Raw genomic sequence first — 22,672 nt, forward strand, 5'->3', positions numbered from 1 at the left:
AGGTGATAAAATATAATGCTTTTTCCATTTTTTCCAAGGACACTTTCTGAATTTTCCATGCTATTTTTTAAATTTGCTGTTCATTGTCAACCATATTATTTATGTGTATGTGTGAAATATTTGCAGATTGTCTCTTCAGACATCACTTACAAAACATAAATTCAGATAAAATTATTAAGCTTTTCAAGATGTCATTAGCAGAGCGTTAAACCAAATGTGCCCTTCTGGACATGGGACTCTGTACAGCTACACACGTTGCAAGTTCAAGAAGCCAGTTTTTCCTTATAAACATTATACCAGGGATGATTTGATCATGGGAAACGTCAGCACCCATAATGCATAAACCAATTTCTAAAAACAAATCATGTGTGTGTGTGTGTGTGTGTGTATCCTATTGGTTCTGTTTCCCTGGAGAACCCTGACAATACATTGCCTTTCGATGACTCCCAGAAGGAGAGGTAGAAAATGATGGTAAGTAGCCATATTGGTACCAGATCCAGCATCATGAGATTAATGCTCTGGCAACCCCATGGAGAATGAATGAAAGGGACCAGAGTACATGTGGCTAAACAAATAAGGAAGATACCTACTTCAGTAGTAAGTATCACCCACTCCAGCTGGGTGATGAGAGCAGCTTAGTTCAGAATAGTATCCATACATCAAAATGAAAGTTTAAGCCTACTGTTTAGCACATGGAATTCCATTCAATGTTATGTGGCAGCCTGGATGGGAGGGAAGTATGGGGGAGAATGGATACATATTTATGTATGGCTGAGTCCCTTCACTGTTTAGCTGAAACTATGACAACATCGTCAATCAGCTATCAGTTCAGTTCAGTTGTTCAGTTTACTCAAACTCATGTCCATCGAGTTGGTGATGCCATCCAACCATCTCACCCTTTTTCGTCCCCTTCTCCTGCCTTCAATCTTTCCCAGCATCAGGATCTTTTCCAATGAGTCATTTCTTTGCAACAGGTGGCCAAATTATTGAAGTTTCAGCTTCAACATCAGTCCTTCCAATGAATATTCAGGACTGATTTCCTTTAGGATGGACTGGTTGGATCTCCTTGCAGTCCAAGGGACTCTCAAAGAGTCTTCTAACACCACAGTTCAAAAACCTCAGTTCTTTGGTGCTCAGCTTTCTTTATAGTCCAACTCTGACATCCATACATGACTACTAGAAAACCATAGCCTTGACTAGACAGACCTTTGTTGGCAAAATAATGTCTCTGCTTTTTAATAAGCTGTCGAGGTTGGTCATAACTTTCTTCCAAGGAGCAAGTGTCTTTTAAATTCATGGCTGCAATAACCATCTGCAGTGATTTTGGAGCCCCCCAAAATGAAGTTTCTCACTGTTTCCTCATCTGTTTGCCATGAAGTGATGGAACCAGATGCCATGATCTTAGCTTTCTGAATGTTGAGCTTTAAGCCAAAATTTTCACTCTCCTCTTCCACTTTCATCAATAGGTTCTTTAGTTCTTCTTTGCTTTCTGCCGTAAGGGTGGTGTCATCTGCATATCTGAGGTTATTGATATTTCTCCTGGCAATCTTGATCCAGCTAGTGCTTCATCCAATCCAGCATTTTTTATAATGTACTCTGCATAAAAGTTAAATAAGCAGGGTGACAATATACAGCCTTAACATACTCCTTTCCCTATTTGGAACCAGTCTGTTGTTCCATGTCCAGTTCTAACTGTTGCTTCTTGACCTGCATACAGATTTCTCAGGAGGCAGGTCAGGTGATCTGGTATTCCCATCTCTTGAAGAATTTCCCACAGTTTGTTGTGATCCATACAGTCAAAGTCTGTGGCATAGTCAATAAAGCAGAAGTAGATGTTTTTCTGGAACTCTCTTGCTTTTTCCATGATCCAACAGATGTTGGAAATTTGATGTCTTGTTCCTCTGCCTTTTATAAATCTAGCTTGAACATCTGGAAGTTCACGGTTCACGTATTGCTGAAGCCTGGCTTGGAGAATTTTGAGCATTACTTTGCTAGCATGTGAGATGAGTGCAATTGTGTGGTAGGGTGAGCATTCTTTGGCATTGCCTTTCTTTGGGATTGGAATGAAAACTGCCTTTTCCAGTCCTGTGGCCACTGCTGACTTTTCCAAATTTGCTGGCATATTGAGTGCAGAACTTCACAGCATCATCTTTTAGGATTTGAAATAGCTCAACTGGAATTCTATTACTTCCTCTAGCTTTGTTTGTAGTGATGCTTCCTAAGGCCCAGTTGACTTCACATTCCAGGATGTCTGGCTCTAGGTAAGTGACCACACCATCGTAAATATCTAGGTCATAAAGATTTTTTTTTTTTTGGGTACAGTTCTTCTGTGTATTCTTGCCACCTCTTAATATCTTCTGCTTCTGTTCGATCAATAAAATTTCTGTCCTTTATTGTGCCCATCTTTTCATGAAAAATTCCCTTGGCATCTCTAATTTTCTTGGAGAGATCTCTAGTCTTTCCAATTCTATTGCTTTCCTCTATGTCTTCACATTGATTCACTGAGGAAGGCTTTCTTATCTCTCCTTGCTATTTATTCTTTGGAACTCTGCATTCAAATGGGTACATCGTTCCTTTTCTCCTTTGCCTTTCACTTCTCTTCTTTTCATAGCAGTTTGAAAGACCTACTCAGACAACTATTTTGCCTTTTTGCATTTCTTTTTCTTGGGGATGGTCTTGATCACGGCCTCTTGTTGAATATCATGAAACTCCATCTATAGTTCCTCAGGCATTCTGTCTATCAGATCTAATCCCTTGAATCTATTTCTCACTTCCACTGTAAGGGATTTGATTTAGGTCATACCTGAATGGTTTAGTGGTTTTCCTACTTTCTTTAGTTTAAGTCTGAATTTGGCAATAAGGAGTTCATGATCTGAGCCAGAGTCAGCTCCTGGTTTTGTTTTTGCTGACTCTATAGAACGTCTCCATATTTGGCTGCAAAGAATATAATCAATCTAATTTTGGTATTGACCATCTGGTCATGTCCATGTGTAGAGTCTTCCCTTCTATTGTTGGAAGAGGGTGTTTGCTATGACCAGTGCCTTCTCTTGGCAAAACTCTGCTAGCCTTTGCCCTGCTTCATTCTGTACTCCAAGGCCAAATTTTCCCATTACTCCAGCTATTTATTGACTTCTTACTTTTGCATTCCAATACTCTATAATGAAAAGGACATCTTTTTTGGGTGTTAGTTCTAAAAGGTCTTGTAGGTCTTCATAGAACTGTGCAACTTCAGCTTTTTCAGCGTTACTGGTCGGGGAATAGACTTGGATTACTGTGATATTGAATGGTTTGCCTTGGAAATGAACAGGGATCATTCTGTGGTTTTTGAGATTGCATCCAAGTACTGCATTTCAGACTGTTTTGTTGACTATGATGGCCGCTCCATTTCTTCCAAGTGATTCTTGCCCACAATAGTAGATATAATGGTCATCTGAGTTAAATTCACCCATTCCGGTCAATTTTATTTCACTGATTCCTAAAATGTCGATGTTCACTCTTGCCATCTCCTGTTTGACCACTTCCAATTTGCCTTGATTCATGGACCTAACATTTCAGGTTCCTATGCAATATTGCTTTTTATAGCATTGGACTTAATTCCATCACCAGTCACATCCACAACTGGGTGTTGTTTTTGCTTTGGCTCCATCTCTTCATTCTTTCTTAGGTTAGTTCTCTACTGATCTCCAGTAGCATATTTGGCACCTACTGACCTGGGGAGTTCATCTTTGAGTGTTCTATCATTTTGCCTTTTCATACTGTTCATGGGATTCTCAAGGCAAGAATCAGCTCACCCCAATACAAAATTGTTTTTTATTCGCTAAGTCATGTCCAACTCTTTTGTGACCCCATGGACTGTGGCCTGTCAGACTCTTCTGTCCATTGAATTTCCCAGGCAAGAATCCTGGAATGTGTTGCCATTTGTCTTCCCAATCCAGGAATTGAATGGAAATCCACTGCATTGGCAGGCGGACTCTGTACCGCTGAGCCACCAGGGAAGCCCAAAACAAAATTAAAAGCATTTTTTAAAAAATGAAAGACTAAGGCAAAATGAGTAAGAGAATTTGCCTCAGGCCATACCCCAGGCATAACCTCACATGACCACTAACTTGTGGCTTAAAGTAACAATTCCTAAAATTTGCCCTCGTCTCTAATTGTTAGTTTACGCAAATTGCTGTTTTCTCATTGCCAATAAGTTCCCACCGTCAGTTTTATTAGTGCTAGGCTAAAAAAAAAAAAGTGAAATTCTTGTAAACCATAATTCTCAGACTTCTCATCCAGTGACATAAAACCCAATTTTTAAATACAGGAAAAGAAAAACTTTTCTTACTGTATTGCTACTACCACTGTGACTCAGACTTTAGCACACACACGTGTTTTAAATGCAAATGAAGCCATATGATATAAAGTTAGTTGTAGATGGAACAGAAAGGGGTGATAACAGGGTCACTCTGCACTCCAGTCATCAAGCACATGACTCTCCCCTAAAGCTGTCCTTTTCCCTTCTGTGTCAGTAAAGTGTGCAACACACTTCTGGAGGCCCCATCACATCTCATGTTTCACATTGAGAGAGCATAAGTCATGCTTTCAAACTGTGATGCTGGAGAAGTCTCTTGAGAGTCCCTTGGACTGCAAGGAGATCAAACCAGTAAATTCTAAAGGAAATCAATGCTGAATATTCACTGGAAGGACTGATGAAAGCTGAAGCTCTAATACTTTGGCCACCTGATGCAAAGTGCCAACTCATTAGAAAAGACCCTGATGCTGGGAAAGATTGAAAGCAGGAGAAGAAGAGGACAACAGAGGGTGAGATGGTTGGATGGCATCACTGACTCAACTGACATGAGTTTGAGCAAGTTCCAGGAGATAGTGAAGGATAGGGAAGCCTGATGTACTGCAGTTCATGGATCACAAAGAGGACTTAGTGACTGAACAACAGCAAGAGCAAGTGAAATTTGATACCTGGCTAAATGGAATTTGTTGTTTTTCAGAAAACTTTTTTTTTTTTTTAACATTTAAGTACACTTACAGCATTTTGGGGAGCTTTCCTTGTGGCTCAGCTGGTAAAAAAAATCTGCCTGCAATGTGGGACACCTGAGTTTAATCCCTGGGTTGGGAAGATCCCCTGGAGAAGAATACTGGCTACCCCCTCCAGTATTCTGGCCTGGAGAATTCTGTGGACTGTGTAGTCCACAGGGTCATAAAGAGTCAGACACAACTGAGCAACTTTCATTTTCACTTTTCACAGCAGTTTTCTAGATTGAATCCTGACTTAAGAACTACATTATTTATTTTATTTCAAAATAGTGATTTTATGTATTGAACTACCAAAGAGATCCAAAGGAATGTTAAGATATATTTATTCTTAATTATCTACCTTAGAACTTTAGGGGGTATTAACATCAGTTACCAAACAAGATTCAATCTGCAGCAATTGCCTTTGGGTAGCTCTGATTCTTCATGTTTCTCCTTCCTCCCGTTTAGAGGGATGCATACCTGGCAGCCAAGTTGGTACTGAAGATGTGAATGTCTTAGCTGTAGATAATCAGGACTAAAGTCAACAAGTAACCCCAATAAACCAACTAGGTTATTTCTCGGTTCAGTTCAGTCTCTCAGTCATGTCCAACTCTTTGCAGCCCCATGGATCGCAGCACGCCTGGCCTCCCTGTCCATCAGCAACTTCCGGAGTTTACTCAAATTCATGTCCATTGAGTCGATGATGCCATTCAGCCATCTCATCCTCTGCTGTTCCCTTCTCTTCCCGCCTTTAATCTTCCCAGCACCAGGGTCTTTTCCAATGAGTCAGTTCTTTGCATCAGGTGGCCAAAGTATTGGAGTTTGAGCTTCAGCATCAGTCCTTCCAATGAATATTCAGGACTGACTTCCTTTAGGATGAACTGGTTGGATCTCCTTGCAGTCCAAGGACTCTCAAGAGCCTGGAATGTGAAGTCAAGTTGGCCTTAGTAAGCATCACTACAAACAAAGCTGGTGGAGGTGATGGAATTCCAGTTGAGCTATTTCAAATCCTGAAAGACGATGCTGTGAAAGTGCTGCACTCAATATGCCAGAAAATTTGGAAAACTCAGCAGTGGCCACAGGACTGGAAAAGGTCAGTTTTCATTCCAATCCCAAAGAAAGGCAATGCCAAAGAATGCTCACCCTACCACACAATTGCACTCATCTCACACACTAGCAAAGTAATGCTCAAAATTCTCCAAGCCAGGCTTCAACAGTTCATGAACCATGAATTTCCAGATGTTCAAGCTGGATTAATAAAAGACAGAGGAACCAGAAATAAAATTGCCAACATCTGCTGGATCACCAAAAAAGCAAGAGAGTTCCAGAAAAACATCTACTTCTGCTTTATTGACTATGCCAAAGTCTTTGACTGTGTGGATCACAACAAACTGTGGAAAATTCTTCAAGAGATGGGAATACCAGACCACCTGATCTGCCTCCTGAGAAATCTGTATGCAGGTCAGGAAGCAACAGTTAGAACTGAACATGGAACAACAGACTGGTTCCAAATAGGGAAAGGATTATGTTAAGGCTGTATATTGTCACCCTGCTTATTTAACTTCTATGCAGAGTACATCATGACAAACACTGGACTGGATGAAGCACTAGCTGGAATCAAGATTGCTGGGAGAAATATCAATAACCTCAGATATGCAGATGACACCACCCTTATGGCAGAAAGCGAAGAAGAACTAAAGAGCCTGTTGATGAAAGTGAAAGAGGAGAGTGAAAAAGCTGGCTTGAAACTCAGCATTCAGATTGTTTCTCAAGTATGCTAAAGTTGGGGCAGCGCCCCACCCCGTGTCTCTCTCTCACACCACCACCCCCTGCACACACACACACACACACTCCCTCTCTCTCTCTCTTTCTTTGGTCATAATTTTTATTCCTAGAACAATTTCCACCACTTGGATGCAAAAGCAGCAGGGAGCGCTGGCATGCAAGATGTAAAGGAAAAAGAAACCCAAACCAGCAGAATGTGGGGAAAATGCAGGAGAGACACTGGAAAATTTTAGTTCTTGGTTTTAGTCCTTATCTGCCTTTGGCACCCTTCAGACAGTTCTGATTTAATGGCTCTCTTTGGCTCAAAGTATTTAGAATTCCTCTCTCTCTCTCACTTGTCATTAAAACAGTCCTAAGTAGTATAATCCCCTGGTCCTACCTACTGGCACAAGAAAGCACGGATTGGTTGGTAGCATTTTCTTCATACTCTGAGACTGATCTATGCAGCTGTTGCTTTCCCAAAGAACCTGAGGTGATAGCTCTGCAGGTACATGTGGGAGATGAGGCGGGGAGGGGCTCTGCCCTTTGCCTTCTGCTGCTTCAACCCTCCGAGCCATCACTCTGGCTGTGCCGGGCCCTCCTGGCCTTGCTCGATTCTGCAGGCAGCTCAGGCTTGGCTCATTTATCAAAGCTGTCTGGTTTCTCTTCCCCGCTTGGCCAAAGTGATTTTTGCTCCTTTGGCTACAGCAAGTTGGAAAGGAACTAATGGGCAGAAAATTAGGAGAATTTGAAAAGTGTGAAGAATGGAAGAGGCAAGGGAAGCAGAGGATAAAAAAGAGAGAAATAAATATTTCTGGGTCAGAAATAAAGGCCAATAGGTGGAAGTAATAAGCAAATGGGAACTAAGCAAGGGAGGACACGGAGTCCACTGGATGCATAGAAAACCTGCATCTTCATCTTTCCTCTTCTGGCCTCACTTTTTCTTGATTTTTCAGTCAAAAGATATTATTTTTTAATGGCTCTTATATCTTGACAGGTGTTCAAACCTTCTTTGCCTGCTCTAAATACAGGCACCCCACCTTCCTCTCGACCTTGGCTGGACATTAGAATCACTTGGGTAATATTTTAAAATGCTGACGCCTGGACTCCCCGTCAGACCACATGTATCAGCATCTCTGGAACTGTGACCCCGCACTGGTGTTTCATTATTGTATTTTTTATTAGAGCATGGTTGATTTACAATGCTGTGTTCGTTTCAGGTGTACAGCAAAGTGATTCAGTTATACAGAGCTATTCTTTTTCAGATCCTTTTTCATTATAGAGTATTAAAAGGTACTGAATATAGTTCTATGTGCTAAACACCAGGACCTTATTGTTTATCTGTTTTCCATAAGGTAGTTTGTATCTGTTAATCCCATATTCCTAATTTATCCCTTCCTGCCCCTCTTTCCCCTTTGGTAAACATAAATGTGTTTTATGTGTCTGACAGCACTGGTATTTTAAAATGCTACCCCGTTGCTCACTTCCTGCTTCCTGCATCCAAAACCATACAGTAAAAACTCCTTTAATAGTATATTTCTTTTGCCTCAAATTTCTTCAGTCACTCCTATGTCCTTCCTTCCCTATGACCTCCGAGGAAAACTGTCTGGTGTCCTTTCTGAGATAATGTCCCTGTGTGTGTCCAACACCTGCTCTTTGCTATATTAACCTGCTTTATTTCACTTCTCTTTCTCGTTCCAATGTCTCCCTTTGCTAAACCTGAAAACTGCCCCAGACGACTTCTCATTAAGAAAAACTTCTCTTCTCCCAACTTCCTCTCCTGGTATCAATTCTTCTTTATTATCTTCGCTATCCGATTTCTTCTTCCCAGAGTCTTAGATGCTGTCTTCATGGAGTACAGTCAACTCCAGTGGCACCGCCCGCTAGGGACTAATGATGACTCTCTGGTGCTCAGATCCTGTGACTTGTCTTGGGCCTCATTCAACCCAAACTTCCTGCACTAGGCTCCTCTAGTCATTGCAATTTTCTGCCCAATCTCTCCTGCCTTTGGCTAAGATGATCTGTCTGCCTCCCTCTATCAGTCCCCCAAAGTCTTATCCCTCTTATAAATCTCATTTCAAGTTTTCCCTCATCCATAAAGCTGTTATGTCTTAGAATCTTGATATCATAGAATCAGTCTCTATAGCTATGAACGCTATTAACAGTAATGCTCCCCCTTTATAATTAATCATTTTAGATGCTTTAAATGCCACCTTAGAAAAACTGCTATTTTTTTGTAATAAAACTTACATTTTTTTTTTTCATAAAGAAATACTAACAATTCTGGGAGGTCTACTTTTTTTAAAACTTTTTGTCTTATATTGGAGTATAGCCGATTAACAATGTTGTGATAATTTTTAAGTGGATAGCAAAGGGTCTCGGCTATTCATATGCATGTATCCATTCTCCCCCAAATTTCCCTCCCATCCAGGCTGCCATATAACATTGAGCAGAGTTCCATATGCTCTATAGTAGGTCCTTGTTGGTTATCCATTTTAAATACAGCAGTGTGTATATGTCCATTCCAAACTCCCCAACTACCCCTTCCCCTCATCTTTCCCCCTAGCAACTGTAAGTGCGTTCTCTAAGTCTGTGAGTCTCTTTCTGTTGTGAGTAACTTCATTTGTATCCGGATTCCCTGAGGGCTCAGATGGTAAAGAATCCACCTGTGATGTAGGAGACACAGGTTCAAACCCTGGGTTGGGTTGGAAAGATCCCCTGGAGAAACAAATGGCTACCCACTCCAGTATTCGTGCCTGGAGAATCCCATGGACAGAGGAGCCTGGAGGGCTACATATAGTCCATGGGGTCACAAAGAGTCGGACACGACTGAATGACTAAACATTCATTTGTATCATTCCTTTTTAAATTCCACCTATCAGGGATGTCATACAATATTTCTTCTTCTCTTTCTGACTTCACTTAGTATGACCATCTCCAGGTGCGTCCATGTTGCTGCAAACAGCATTATTATTTATTTTTTGATGGCTGAGTAATATTCCATTGTATATGCATACACACACACACCCCACATCTTCTTTATCCATTTCTCTGTTGATGGGCATTTAAGTTGCTTCCATGTCTTGGCTATTGTAAAAAGTGCTGCAATGATCATTGGGGTGCATGTATACTTTTGGATCATGTTTTTCTCTGGATACATGTCTGGGAGGTCTATTTGGATGTGAAGAGTAAGGAAGGCATAAGTCAAGTTGGTTCTCAGTGTCTGGTTTGAGCAAGCAACCTTTGAAAAGGAAAATGGGAAAGGAATAAGAAATGGAAATTGATACATTTTGGAGCATGCAGTATGCAAAATGCCTGAGAGCTATACAGACTCATAAGTGAGATGAACACATAAAGTTTTGTTGGTGTTGAGGCCATGGAAGTAAATTGTTTCTCTAGCGAAAGCATTCAGAGTGAGAAGTGGTTAAGGACTTAAGCCTGCAGACACCAATGTTTGAGACTAAGACAAAGGGAGAGATCCCAGCTTTCTATTTAGCTAAAACTTATTTAATGGACAAAATCAAACACTTTTAAATACTTGGTATCACAGAGATAGATTGCAACTTTCATTGTGTTTATTTTATACACAGAACGGAGCACTGTTGAATCAGGAAACCAAACGCAGTCAGGAGCTGCGTTCTTCATGAACTCACTCTAGTTTTTTCTGTTTTCCTGCCTCACCCCACTCAGAACCTTTGCTTGTAACTCTGCCTGTAATGAAGCTCTCTATTCCAGAAGAGGCTAGTATTTCCATAATATTCGTTCCTGTCCTTAGAAATCCTAGGAGGACCTCCCTGGTGGCCCAGAGGTTAAGAATCCACCTGCCAATGCAGGGGGCACAGTTTTGATCACCGACCTGGGGAGACTCCACATGCAGAGGGGGACTAATCCCCTGTGCCATGATTGAGCCTGCACTCTTGCTCCATAGCAAGAAAAGCCACTTCGATGAGAAGCCTGTGCCCTGCAGCTAGAGAGGAGCCCCTTGCTTGCCACAACTAGAGAAAACCCGTGCAGTGATGAAGATCTAACACAGACCAAAAAAAAAAAATTGTTTTTTTAAATCCATAACATTTTTTTATAAAGGAAAGAAATCCTAGAAGTATTTAGGAGCCTTAAATACCTGTTGAAAGTGTGGCTATACATCTGCTAGAGAATTTTCAGAAGTTAAGAGCAACTGTCACAGAAAATAAATGTAAGAAGGGATTGTGGGGTGGTGGGTAGAAAATAATCTATTTCCTCAAGTATGGTTACATCTTCCTGGTTTTGAAGCCTTCTCTGATATCTATATCATCATCATCCCTAACATTTTCAGAACATTTTCAAAAATATTTATTTATTTGGGTGTGCTGGCTCTTACAAGTCACTTGAGGTCACATACTTATTAAATACCTGCAAGAGTAATCATACATAAATATAATCCAAGAGCCCCTAACCATTACAACTGCGGCGATGCTTATGTTCATGTTATAGTTGGTTTACATTTGTATTTCTCAAACTCGTTTATGCCATTTGTGCATGTTATTCTAAGTATGTGAGTTCATTAAACATTATGTGAATAAGTGATACAGAAGCGTTAAAGAAAGGGTATTGTTTGATGAAAACAAAGATGAATAAATTTACAAACAACATTGTAAACATGGATTGCTTAACACTGCTGTTGAATTAGGTATAGGCAAGACAATAAAACTGCTAAAACTTTATTCAGTATTCAAGTTGCTTTTCAAGTCTCCCAACTCTTGTTTCACAGTTTTTTCTTTTTTAACATTGAGGTATAACTGACATATACATTATGTTATTTTCAGGTGTACAATATAGTTATTTGGTGTTGGTACACTCTGTGAAATGTTTACCACAGTAAGTCTAGTTAACACAGACTTATTGTTAACATAGCTTAGTTAATGTAAGTCCATCCCCATAACAGTTACAGGGTTTTTGTCTTATGGTAGGGACTTTTAAGACCTATTCTCTTAACAACTTTCAAATATGCAATACAGTATTATTAACTAAAATCAGCATGCTCGACATTGCACCCTGATGACTTATTTATGGTTTATGAAAAAAAAATAGGTGCTGCAATGAGCAGATACACACTCAAAGGAAATGTGTTGGTGCTACATCAGATGAACATGCCTTTGTAAGTTTTAAATTTAAACAAAATATTTAGACTACACATGTATTACTTTTTAGGACTCACAGCTTTAATCAGCTTTCTGGATGACCTGCCCAACTACTGGTCCCACAGCAAGGCTTCTACCAACCACATAATGCCACGTGGTATAAAATGGATTGTTTGCTAACACATCTGTCTTCCTGCTAGCTTGTGACCTACTTGATTACAGCATCGGTGATCTCCCAATTATTATATATGACTTTGAAATTTGTGTTAGTACTTAATCTTCTAGTAAAAAATAAGTTTGATAATCTGACAACTTGCAATAATCTCAAGATAAAATCACGCACTTTGCAGTCTTGATCCCAGGGAAGCTTAGCACTCCATGCCCACATGCTCCACCTCCATGCCAAGAACTGTTGCGAATACTGCCTAGTACTCAGCTGCGCTTCTCCATTCTAAATAATATTTAAACAGTACATAATTGGTTTTATTTAAATTATGTCCTCACCCTTATTTAAAATTCTTCTTAGGCAATATATGGAAGGAATCCAGTATTTCTTATACACCTACTACATTGTAGAAATAGGTGAAGTACTTTACATGACATTTCATTGTTATAGCCATCCTGCATGGTAGATATTACTACACTCATTTAACAGATGAAAAAAATTTTTCTTATACAGAAAATCAAAATTCAAACACAAGTTTGTCTAATTCTGGATTCTATAATCATTCTGATACACTGAAGTATTTATGTCACCAAAGAATAATCGTGTTAGTTGCTCAGTCGTGTCTGACTCTTTGTGATCCCATGGACTGTAGCCTGCCAGTCTCCTCTGTCCATGGGATTCTTCACGCAAGAATACTGGAGTGGACTGCCCTGCCCTCCTCCAGGATATCTTCCCAACTCAGGGATCAAATCCATGTCTCTTACATCTCCTGCATTGGCAAGAGGGTTCCTTACCACTAGCACAAGTATTTTAACAATGGAAGCCTCTTAGTCCACAAATGTTAGTATAGTGTAATCCTTGTCTAAGTAAAAGATAGACTTGATAGATAAATAGAAAGAGGGAGAGAGGGAAAGAAGGAAAAAAAAGAAAGAAAGGAAAACATTAATTTGCAGGCCATTTGTATGGAATATCCAACGTATATAGAAACTTATGTACGTATACACATTCATACCTAAATATGTATATTTCTATTCTGCTGCCATTTTTATAGACCAATGGTTTTATGTCATAAATCCCATGGACGGAGGAGCCTGGTAGGCTGCAGTCCATGGGGTCGCTAAAGAGTCAGACACGACTGAGCGACTTCACTTTATTTTTTCACTTTCATGCATTGGAGAAGGAAATGGCAACCCACTCCAGTGTTCTTGCCTGGAGAATCCCAGGGACAGCAGAGCCTGGTGGGCTGCCGTCTATGGGGTCGCACAGAGTCGGACACGACTGAAGCGACTTAGCAGCAGCAGCAGCAAGTACTAGCACACAGGTCTGTATAAATTCTCCACCTGCAACTCTTTTTAGGAGTTTGCTACAATGTACTGCATAAAGTACAGAGATTCCTGAGAGCATCTCTCTGTGATTTCCTATCACTATCTTATGCCAGCAACTCCTTCTGCCCCTCTGCGTTCCGTTGGGTGCACTCAATCTTGTTCCCAACAGAAGCTGTGTCATGTACTCATCATGCAATGGTGACAGTCCGGAAAATAACTTGTTTTGATGAGCAGCCCATCTTTTACATCTCATCAGTCCTCTTTAGCCTTGATGGAACACTCCTGAACCACTGTGAACACAGCCAATAGCAGCTTCCTGATGACACATTTTTTGTACATGTGTAGGAGGCAGAAAAACTCAGGCACAGAGTAAACACTTCCTTCTTCCGTGTGTTTCACACCAACAACAGGGGTGGTACCCTAAACCCCCATTATTGTCTCTCTAACAAGGAGTGGGGCGAAGTTCTTTCTTTCCACGATAAAAGTTCTAATAAAGAAGGATTCCACTGAGAGTAGGTCTAAGTATAAATATCAGGGATATTTGTTTCTGCCCTGCGCCAATATCCATATTCTATTAATAAATGAATAACAAAAACATATTTGAGATGGGTGAAGTTACAAACCCTTGGGGAGGAAAATGACTTGTGTAATGAAAATGCTACCAGGCGCTGAACTCTGGCAGCCCTGGCAGGGACAATTATAATATAATTTATCACCAGAAAGCACGCTGAAGATGCAGAATATATAATCATCTTATCAGTAAGGGGAGAACAGTGGCAAAACTCATTTGAATTAAGAATCAAAAAATGTTAGTCTCGAGGAAATTATAAGGTGTCAAACAATCAGTAAAACTGAGGTGAATGCTAACAGCTTTTCAAAAGGTAATGCTAATTTTGCAGGGGAAGTCTGTAACCATCGAAGGGTTAAAAATGAACTGCAAGTTTAGGAGTAGGAACAGTTTGTTCGGGATATGTACATACTTGGAAGAGAATAAAATGTTCTACTTTGCTTTCTTGCATAGAACTATATATTTCGATGTCACCACAATAAAAACCAAATTGTTTCCATTTGCCGAGAGCCTAAAAGTGCGTCATCTAGGGCCTAAAACTGCACTCGGTGCATGGCATTTAGATTCCCTCTGCTATATTCTTTTGTTTTTAAGGAACTCTGTGTTGTGTGTAAACTGCTATTGCTTTTAGACTGAACTGGGGGATGCACTAAAAGTGTTAATATCTGGCACACTTAAATAGCACTGGATCCTTTTCAACCATTTTCACCTGTGCTTTTGCAAGAGACGAGCCCTGGGTAAGGGAAGAAAGAGCAGACTTTTTGGTCCCGTCCTATCTCCAGGGAGAATCTCTGAATGAATTCTTGGCCCCAGAGGGCTGTGGCATCTCCGAGGTCCAGTCTCGCACACTTTTAGGTGAGCGCCCGTGGGCATAACGGGGCGAGTCCGCTCAGTTCCCTCTCTTTTCTCTCGTCAGTGCAGACAAACCAGGATGCAATTTCCAAAATGAACCGTGCTAAGAGACAAGAAAAATAAGCAAAGGAAATGCAAAATGCTAAAAATAAAATACATTATAAAGTGGGAGCCTCCAATCATGGACATCTAAAGACTACAAAGGAACAGTGGTGGCAAAGGAGTAAAAACATGAAAGTTAAGCCAACTCATCTTGCTATAGAGGTTGTATTTATTTTTTGCCTCATGCTGGATATTTGTGCTTGGATATGGTATGTATGTGCTTCCCCGGTGGCTCGGTGGTAAAGAATCTACTTGCCAATGCAGGAGACACAGGTTCAATCTCTGGGTCAGGAAGATCCCTTGGAGAAGGAAATAGCAACCCACTCCAGTATTCTTTCCTGGAAAGTCCCATGGACAGAGGAGCCTGGCGGGCTACAGTCCATGGGGTCGCAGTGAGTCAGATACAACTTAGAGACTAAATCTCCATCATGGTATGTATCCTGCTGGTGCTCCATTTTTGTTGTAATGTGTTTGTTTTAATGTGTAGAATGTGATTAGTCACTCTTTTATAGGGCTGTTATAAAGATTATCATTTGTGAGCAAATGGGAGGCATTTTTTAACCTATGGAAGCAGTTTCGATCAGGAGCACCATGTGACAGCTGGCACTGCCTTGCGGGGACGTGGAGCACCCCGTGGTTAGTTCAGAGTTCCTATATCAGTTCAAACACAATACTACTCTGTGATGTGACGTCTCTAGCGAGTGTGCTGCTTTGTATCTGAGAATCTGGCCATGACTCACACGTAATAAATTAAAGAACAAAAAGTTTTACCTGGTCCAACAGGCCTGTGTGTTTTAAAGACACACTCTCCCCCTGTCTTGCCCCTCCTGTCTCTAGCCAACTGCCCATTTCTCTCCTGAGTGAGAGTTTAGTATTTACCTCATTTGGACAGTGCTGATGTCAGGCTTCTATAACCCACTAAAGCCTCTCCCTCCTGGGTTTAAGTGTCTCAATTCTAGACGCAACTGGAAAACTCTTTTCCTCTTTCCTAGTCTTCCCAGGTACCTCAGACTGTAAATAATCTGCCTGCAATGCAGGAGATCCGGGTTCAGTCCCTGAGTTGGGATGATCCCCTGGAGAAGGAAAGGCAATCCACTCCTGTATTCTTGCCTAGAGAATTCCATGGACACAGGAGCCTGGTGGGCTACAGTCCATGGGGTCGCAAAGAGTGGGACACAGCTAAGCGACTAACACTTACTTACTTATTCTTCCCATAAAGTGTGTGTGTGTGTGTGTGGGGGTGTTCTTGTCAAATGAGTTTAGTTTCCCAATATGGCAATATACCCCAGGCTCCTCTATCCCTGGGATTCTTGCCACATTATTTCCCAGCTGGTTGTTCCCAAGGCAAAAATATCTTTTGAATGGTTAGAGAGAATCGATTCCTTAAATGATTTCATGTCAGGGTTGTATTTATGGTTTTACAATAAAGCGATATTTAGGGGGAAAGGAGATCAGTCCTGGGTGTTCTTTGGAAGGAATGATGCTAAAGCTGAAACTCCAGTACTTTGGCCACCTCATGCAAAGAGGTGACTCATTGGAAAAGACTCTGATGCTGGGTAAGATTGAGGGCAGGAGGAGAAGGGGACGACAGAGGATGAGATGGCTGGATGGCATCACTGACTTGATGGACGTGAGTCTGAGTGAACTCTGGGAGTTGGTGATGGACAGGGAGGCCTGGCGTGCTGTGATTCATGGGGTCACAAAGAGTCGGACACGACTGAGCGACTGAACTGAACTGAGGGGGAAAATGCTATATATGCATATATGATATGCATACATTCACTCTTTAGTATTGCCTGAGATCCTTCCTGTGAATGAAGCCAGGCATCTGGTTGCTGTTATTTAGTCACTAAGTCGTATCCTAGTCTTTAGCAACCATTTTAGTCCCTACACAAATCACCACCGGGGTCAATGCAAGGCCTCATCAAGGACATTAGAAGACTGAGAGAGACTGTTGGGAGAGCCACTGGGAGGCAGGAGGGTTCAGTCTGAGCGCTGAACAGGAGAACCAGGAAAAAGCTTCCTGCAGCCTGGGCCTTGCACTAAACACAAGACAGTGACGGTCTACCCGAGAGGGAGGATCAGGAGTGCTGAGAGGACCCCCGGGAGGTGCAGGAAATCCAGGCCCTTTGTGTCTGAGGATGAGGAGAACTGACAGCAATTCTCCAACACTCCATACCCCACAGTATGTCTTTTACACACAATGACTAGCACTCAATAAAAAAAAATGATGATATGCATGAGAAAGCAAGAAAACACAGTGTCAAGAATCAGCAGTCAATAGATGAAAACCCAGATATGGAACAGATAGAAAATGATCAGACTGAGACTTTAAAGTAACCATTCCTATTGGCCAGCAGCAGCAGAGTGGTATCAATAGCCTTCTTGTTTTTCAAGCAGCAGTTCTCAAAGTGTCCTATGAAGAACAGCAGTGGCCATAGCCCTTGGGAACTTACAGGAAATGCAAATTTGGAGCCTCACCCAGGTGATTGTGGTACACGCTAAAATGGTAAGAGCCACCCTATCAAACAATTTGAATTCACTACCATAAAGATAACACAAGGTTAAAATATCTCCGCTCATCAATTCCATTAAACATTGAGAATGAAATACACAGCCATGAAATACGGACATTTTCAGAAAATAAAGGGAAGAGCAACAGTTTTGAACTCATTTCAGGACACCAGCAAAACCTGGTACCAAGTGTTAGAGATATCATAAGAGAAGAAAACTATAGACCAACATCTATAGACAATTTTCCCTCATGAACTCAAATGCTAGCAAAATATTAGATAATTTAACCTAACGCTATATATAAAAAAGAAATACATCATAACCAATGAGATTTATCCCAGGAAAGCTAAAGTTGGGTTGACAATATAAAATCAACTGTGCAATTCATGATATTCACAAAATGAAATAGTGTATGATCCATTAAATGATACAGACAAAGCATTTTACAAAAATGTATACCCATTATATTTAAACCCTTAACATTAGTTACGGATTTCCCATCAAAGTAGAAAAGAAAATTATAAATTTAATCAAAGGAATCTACAAAAAAACAGCAACAACAATTCTAACTTACTACCTAATTGTGGAACATTAGGCATAAAGCTTCTAGAACAGCACTTGGTACAAACTAAGTACAAAAAAAACAGTTTACAAAAACAAATAATTACACCAGTTTTTATCATACCTCGTCAGAAATGCTGCAAGTAAGCACATGTCGTGAAAATTCATGATATAAAATTAAGTTTCACCCTGGCAAAAATTAGATGTTCAATAGATGTTCTTTTGTGGTTGCTGTTCTTTGATCCCCCTTTTTTTCCTTTAAATTCTCATTATATTTGGTTTTGAAATTTATTCATGTTCTGAACACTTTAGTATAGGAAAAGAGAGACATTCTGTTATAAAATTATTTTAACACTTTTACTATTTTCCTTTCTAAAGAATGGATATTGCCTTCCTATTTTCATTGACTGAAAAGCTTTACAGTGAACATACAAGTATCTGATGGTGTTGAAGAAGGAATTCATAGGGCCTGGACTCCATCTTAGGCCTGTTCATGCTGATCATGCTCAGCCACTTTTCCAATGGACTCTGGACTCTGTGTTTGAAGTGAAGTGAAGTCGCTCAGTCATGTCCGACTCTTTGCGACCCCGTGGACTGTAGCCTATCAGGCTCCTCAGTCCATGGGGTTTTCCAAATAAGAGTACTGGAGTGGGTTGCCATTTCCTTCTCCAGGAGATCTTCCCAACCCAGGGATTGAACCCGGGTCTCCCGCATTGTAGGCGGACGCTTTTACCGTCTGAGCCACCAGGGAAGCCCAAACTCTGTGTTTAGTGCCTATGAAAACAACAACAGAAGGATAAGACCCCCTGCAGACAGGGGAACCTTGAGGTTACTCATCGCCTAAGAGAAAACATACACTAATCACCCCTTCCTCCAGACAGGCCATAAATTTTTTTGTATCTATCGGAGTGTAACCTCAGGCTTATTGATTATTGGCTAATTGTTTGACTGTTTGAGCACACAGCACATGAATCATGGGGTTATTGGGATTGTATTTTCCTTGGTTTATGTAAGTCTCAAGGAATTTGGAGTGGTGGGTTCAGACACATATACATGGGGTATAAAAGATTTTCACAAATGCTAGTCGAGGTCCTTGGCTAAGAGGAGACTCTGCCTTGGGCCCGCCGGTGTAATAAACTGCACTCCACTATCTGCATTGTCCTTCTGAGTGAGTTTGTTTCCTGGAACGCGTGGCTACAACAGTGTGACTGTGTGTTTCCGAGTGTGGGCCTGGATGTATCTTATCTGTTCACATCGGGTTCTCTCTTTAACTTCTCCTACTTTTTGTGTCTGCCTGAATGTAGCTGGAACTTCACCTATAGCAACAGTCATCACAAAAGAACATGCATTTAGTAATGGCTCAGTTATTCCGACTGGACCTTAACTCCTAGTAATATTTCCAAATACAGACCTTAGAAATAAAAAACCAATTTAAAAAGTGCAAAACTTCTCTGCTTCTCTTTAGATGTCTGATGGATAAAAGATTTTCTTTCTTATAAAACCATCAAAAGAGTCAAGTATTACTCCTAACTCATTTCAAACTCTCTGAACTTTAGTTCTCTTATCAGAAGGAAAAAGAAACATCTTTATTCATAATTCCTATTCTCACTATAGCTTTGTGATATGATACTAATATTACCCCCATTTTATAGATAAGCAGACTGAGTCAAGTGCTGCTGCTGCAAAATCGCTTCAGTCATGTCCGACTCCGTGCAACCCCATAGATGGCAGCGCACCAGGCTCCCCTGTCCCTGGGATTCTCCAGGCAAGAACACTGGGGTGGGTTGCCATTTCCTTCTCCAATGCATGGAAGTGAAAAGTGAAAGTGAAGTCTCTCAGTCGTGTCTGACTCTTAGCAACCCCATGGACTGCAGCCTACCAGGCTCCTCTGCCCATGGGATTTTCCAGGCAAGAGTACTGGAGTGGGTTGCCATTGCCTTCTCCGAGTCAAAGTAAGGTTAGGCAATTTAAAGAACCATCACTATTAAGTAGCAAAGTTTTGAACCCAGATAGACTGGCTCCAGACTTCTAGCTCTTAAACAATGCATGTATTGCCACTCAAGTTGAAATCATTTGCTTAAATTCTTAATTAAATTGTAGGTTTCACAAAGCTACCAACTATTTACCTGGCTCCTAGGGCACAGAGTGGGTATCTAAGACATAGACGAATGAATGAACAATATAATGCAGCTATTCTAATCCTTGGCTTACAGATGAGGAAACAGATCCAAGAAGCCAAAATCATCTACTGAAAATCAAGCAGATTGACAGGACATCCAAGATCTGTCCCTAGATGACTCTGACTTAAAATTTTTTCTTATTCCCTTTATAGCACATGGCACTAATTCTTCTTCAGAACTCTGGAAACCTCCAGAAGGTTAGTAGACAGCAAACAAGCCCTGGGGAGAATTCGTCCTTTTGAGGGGTTGTATATTACATCCTTTCGTCACGAAGCTTTTATAAAGGAAGGTAGTCAACACCACCTGCTGATGATGGCAGTGGCCTTGAGGTACATGATGAGGAGGAGGAGGAATCAGTCTTAGTATGGGGATGGGGGGAGAGAGCAAAGTTCCACTCCTAGGACATAATATTTTAACTTCAATTAGACAATTATGCATCATTCCATAAAATAGATCTGTTATTTTAATGGTCAGACATTATCTGGGCAAGTGAAAAATTCATTCAATTAAGTAATAAAGCCAGATATTGACTCTGTCCTGTCATTGAAATGGCACTACACAATCTAGTTTACAGCTGTTTATTTTTTAAAAATTTTAACCTTTTCACTAACGGTATCTTTGACACTATATGAAATATTCTAAAAAGTAAATTTAAGATAGGCTGGACTGAAAGATGTCACTGCAATCAAAATATATAAAGGAAGTAAATCAGATTTACTTGTATTCTTTACAAATCAGATGTAAAAATGGAAAAATTTATATTTTAGCAGATGGCTAATCATTGATCTAATAAGAAGAGCATTCATGTCATCAGCAACAAAGTCAGAAAGTCATTCTCTGAACAGTGATGTTTAGTAGAGTTCTTTCCTGTTATAGCCAATCGTTTTCATCTTTAAGAAGGAAACTAAAAAAGAATTGGAAAAGCAGTTACCATTCAGAGTCAGCTGCAGGCACAGCCGCAGAGTCTATGCACGTAAATAATGGTCTGATGCTGTCCAGACAGGCTGGTGACTCATTCTCAGACTTGCCCTCCAGATAGAATCATAATTACTGGAAAATTTCACAATTTTCTGTCCCTTGTTGTGAATACTAAGAAAGCACAAATGTATGTTTAATGAACAAATAAAACATTTGTTTCGCTCGTTTGAGTGACTCAGTGTACTGCTTCAATCTTTTGATCAATAAAAGACTAAAATACCTCCCATTAGCTTCTTAAAGTAGCAAGAAAAGAAGGAGGCATCAGTAAGACATGTGTTCACAAAACCACCTGTGACTCAAGGCCAAACTGAGGTACATGGTCCTTAGTTTCTCTTCCTTCCTTCCTTGCTTCCGTTTTAAAAAAATATACTTTTTTGTATTTATTTTTGGCTGTTCTAGGTCTTTGTTGCTGCGCAGCTTTTTCTGTAGTCGCAGTGAGCAGGGACTACTCTCCAATGCGGAGTGGGGGCTTCTCCGGTTGCAGAGCACAGGCTCTCGGGCATGTGGGCTGAGTCGTTGCCTCCTGGGCTCCAGAGCGTGGGCTCAATACTTGCGGGACACAGGCTTAGTTGTTCTGTGGCATGTGGGGTCATCCCTGACCAGGAATTGGACCTGTGTCTCCTGCATTGACAGGCGGATCCTTTACCACCGAGTCACCAGGGAAGTTGTCTTGCTTCTTTTATCCACTCACTCGACAAATATTTTTTGAGGGACTTCCCTGGTGGCCCAGTGGCTAAGACTCTGCCCTCCCAATGCAGGGGGCCTGGGTTCAATCCCTGGTTGGGGAACTAGATCCCACATGCTGCAACTAGGACCTGGCACAGCCAAATAAATAAATCAAAATATTAAAAATCAATCAAGGAAAAAACTCAAAAAAACTATTTTTGAGGACTTATCATGAGCAAGGCCAAGCATGTGTCTCTGTCTTCTGAGCTCCCATTACACATCATGAAACAAGGATGCCATATCAAAATATGGGGGTGCATGGCTGATGGCATTAGAAAGAGTATTCAGCATTCTTTCCACTTATGTTCAAATTAACAACTGTGGTAAGTGGGGCTGCTTGAAGAGAATTTCTGGTTGGGTAATCAGATAAGGTGCCTGGGACCCTTCTTGCCTTCCTCAGGACCACCAATCCATTTACAATTCCTCTTTAAAAAAATACTCTAGTCTTCTGCGTCTCTTTACAAATGGAGATAGTCCATTAGCCAACATTTTAATATAACTCTTGGTCACATTCCAAGTCTATATATGTCCTTATATTTAGATCTGATTGGTCTTGAAAAATACTGGTCCTGGGTAAACTCACTTATTGATTCTCTCCTTACTTGTATTCACGGTTGGCATTCCAAAAACTTTTTTTTCCCCGTATAATTCTGCAGTCACATTATTCAGCAGTGACTATTTTAAACCTTCTCCATTGTCCTAAAACTTAAAAAAAATTGCATTTATTTATTTGGTTGTGTGACTCTTAGTTGCAGCTCGTGGGGTCTTTTAGTGGGGGCATGGGGACCCTTAGTTTGGGCGTGTGG

General features: G+C 40.8%; 1 non-coding gene across 1 annotated transcript; it reads right to left on the reverse strand.

The window, feature by feature from the left end:
• Positions 1-18,660: 18,660 nt before the first annotated feature.
• On the reverse strand, positions 18,661-18,733 carry TRNAC-ACA (transfer RNA cysteine (anticodon ACA)). Its single transcript has one exon. It is a non-coding gene; the product is annotated as a tRNA-Cys (tRNA).
• Positions 18,734-22,672: the final 3,939 nt, after the last annotated feature.

This window comes from Bos mutus, chromosome 4 (genome assembly GCF_027580195.1).
Source record: "Bos mutus isolate GX-2022 chromosome 4, NWIPB_WYAK_1.1, whole genome shotgun sequence".
NCBI lineage: Eukaryota > Metazoa > Chordata > Mammalia > Artiodactyla > Bovidae > Bos > Bos mutus.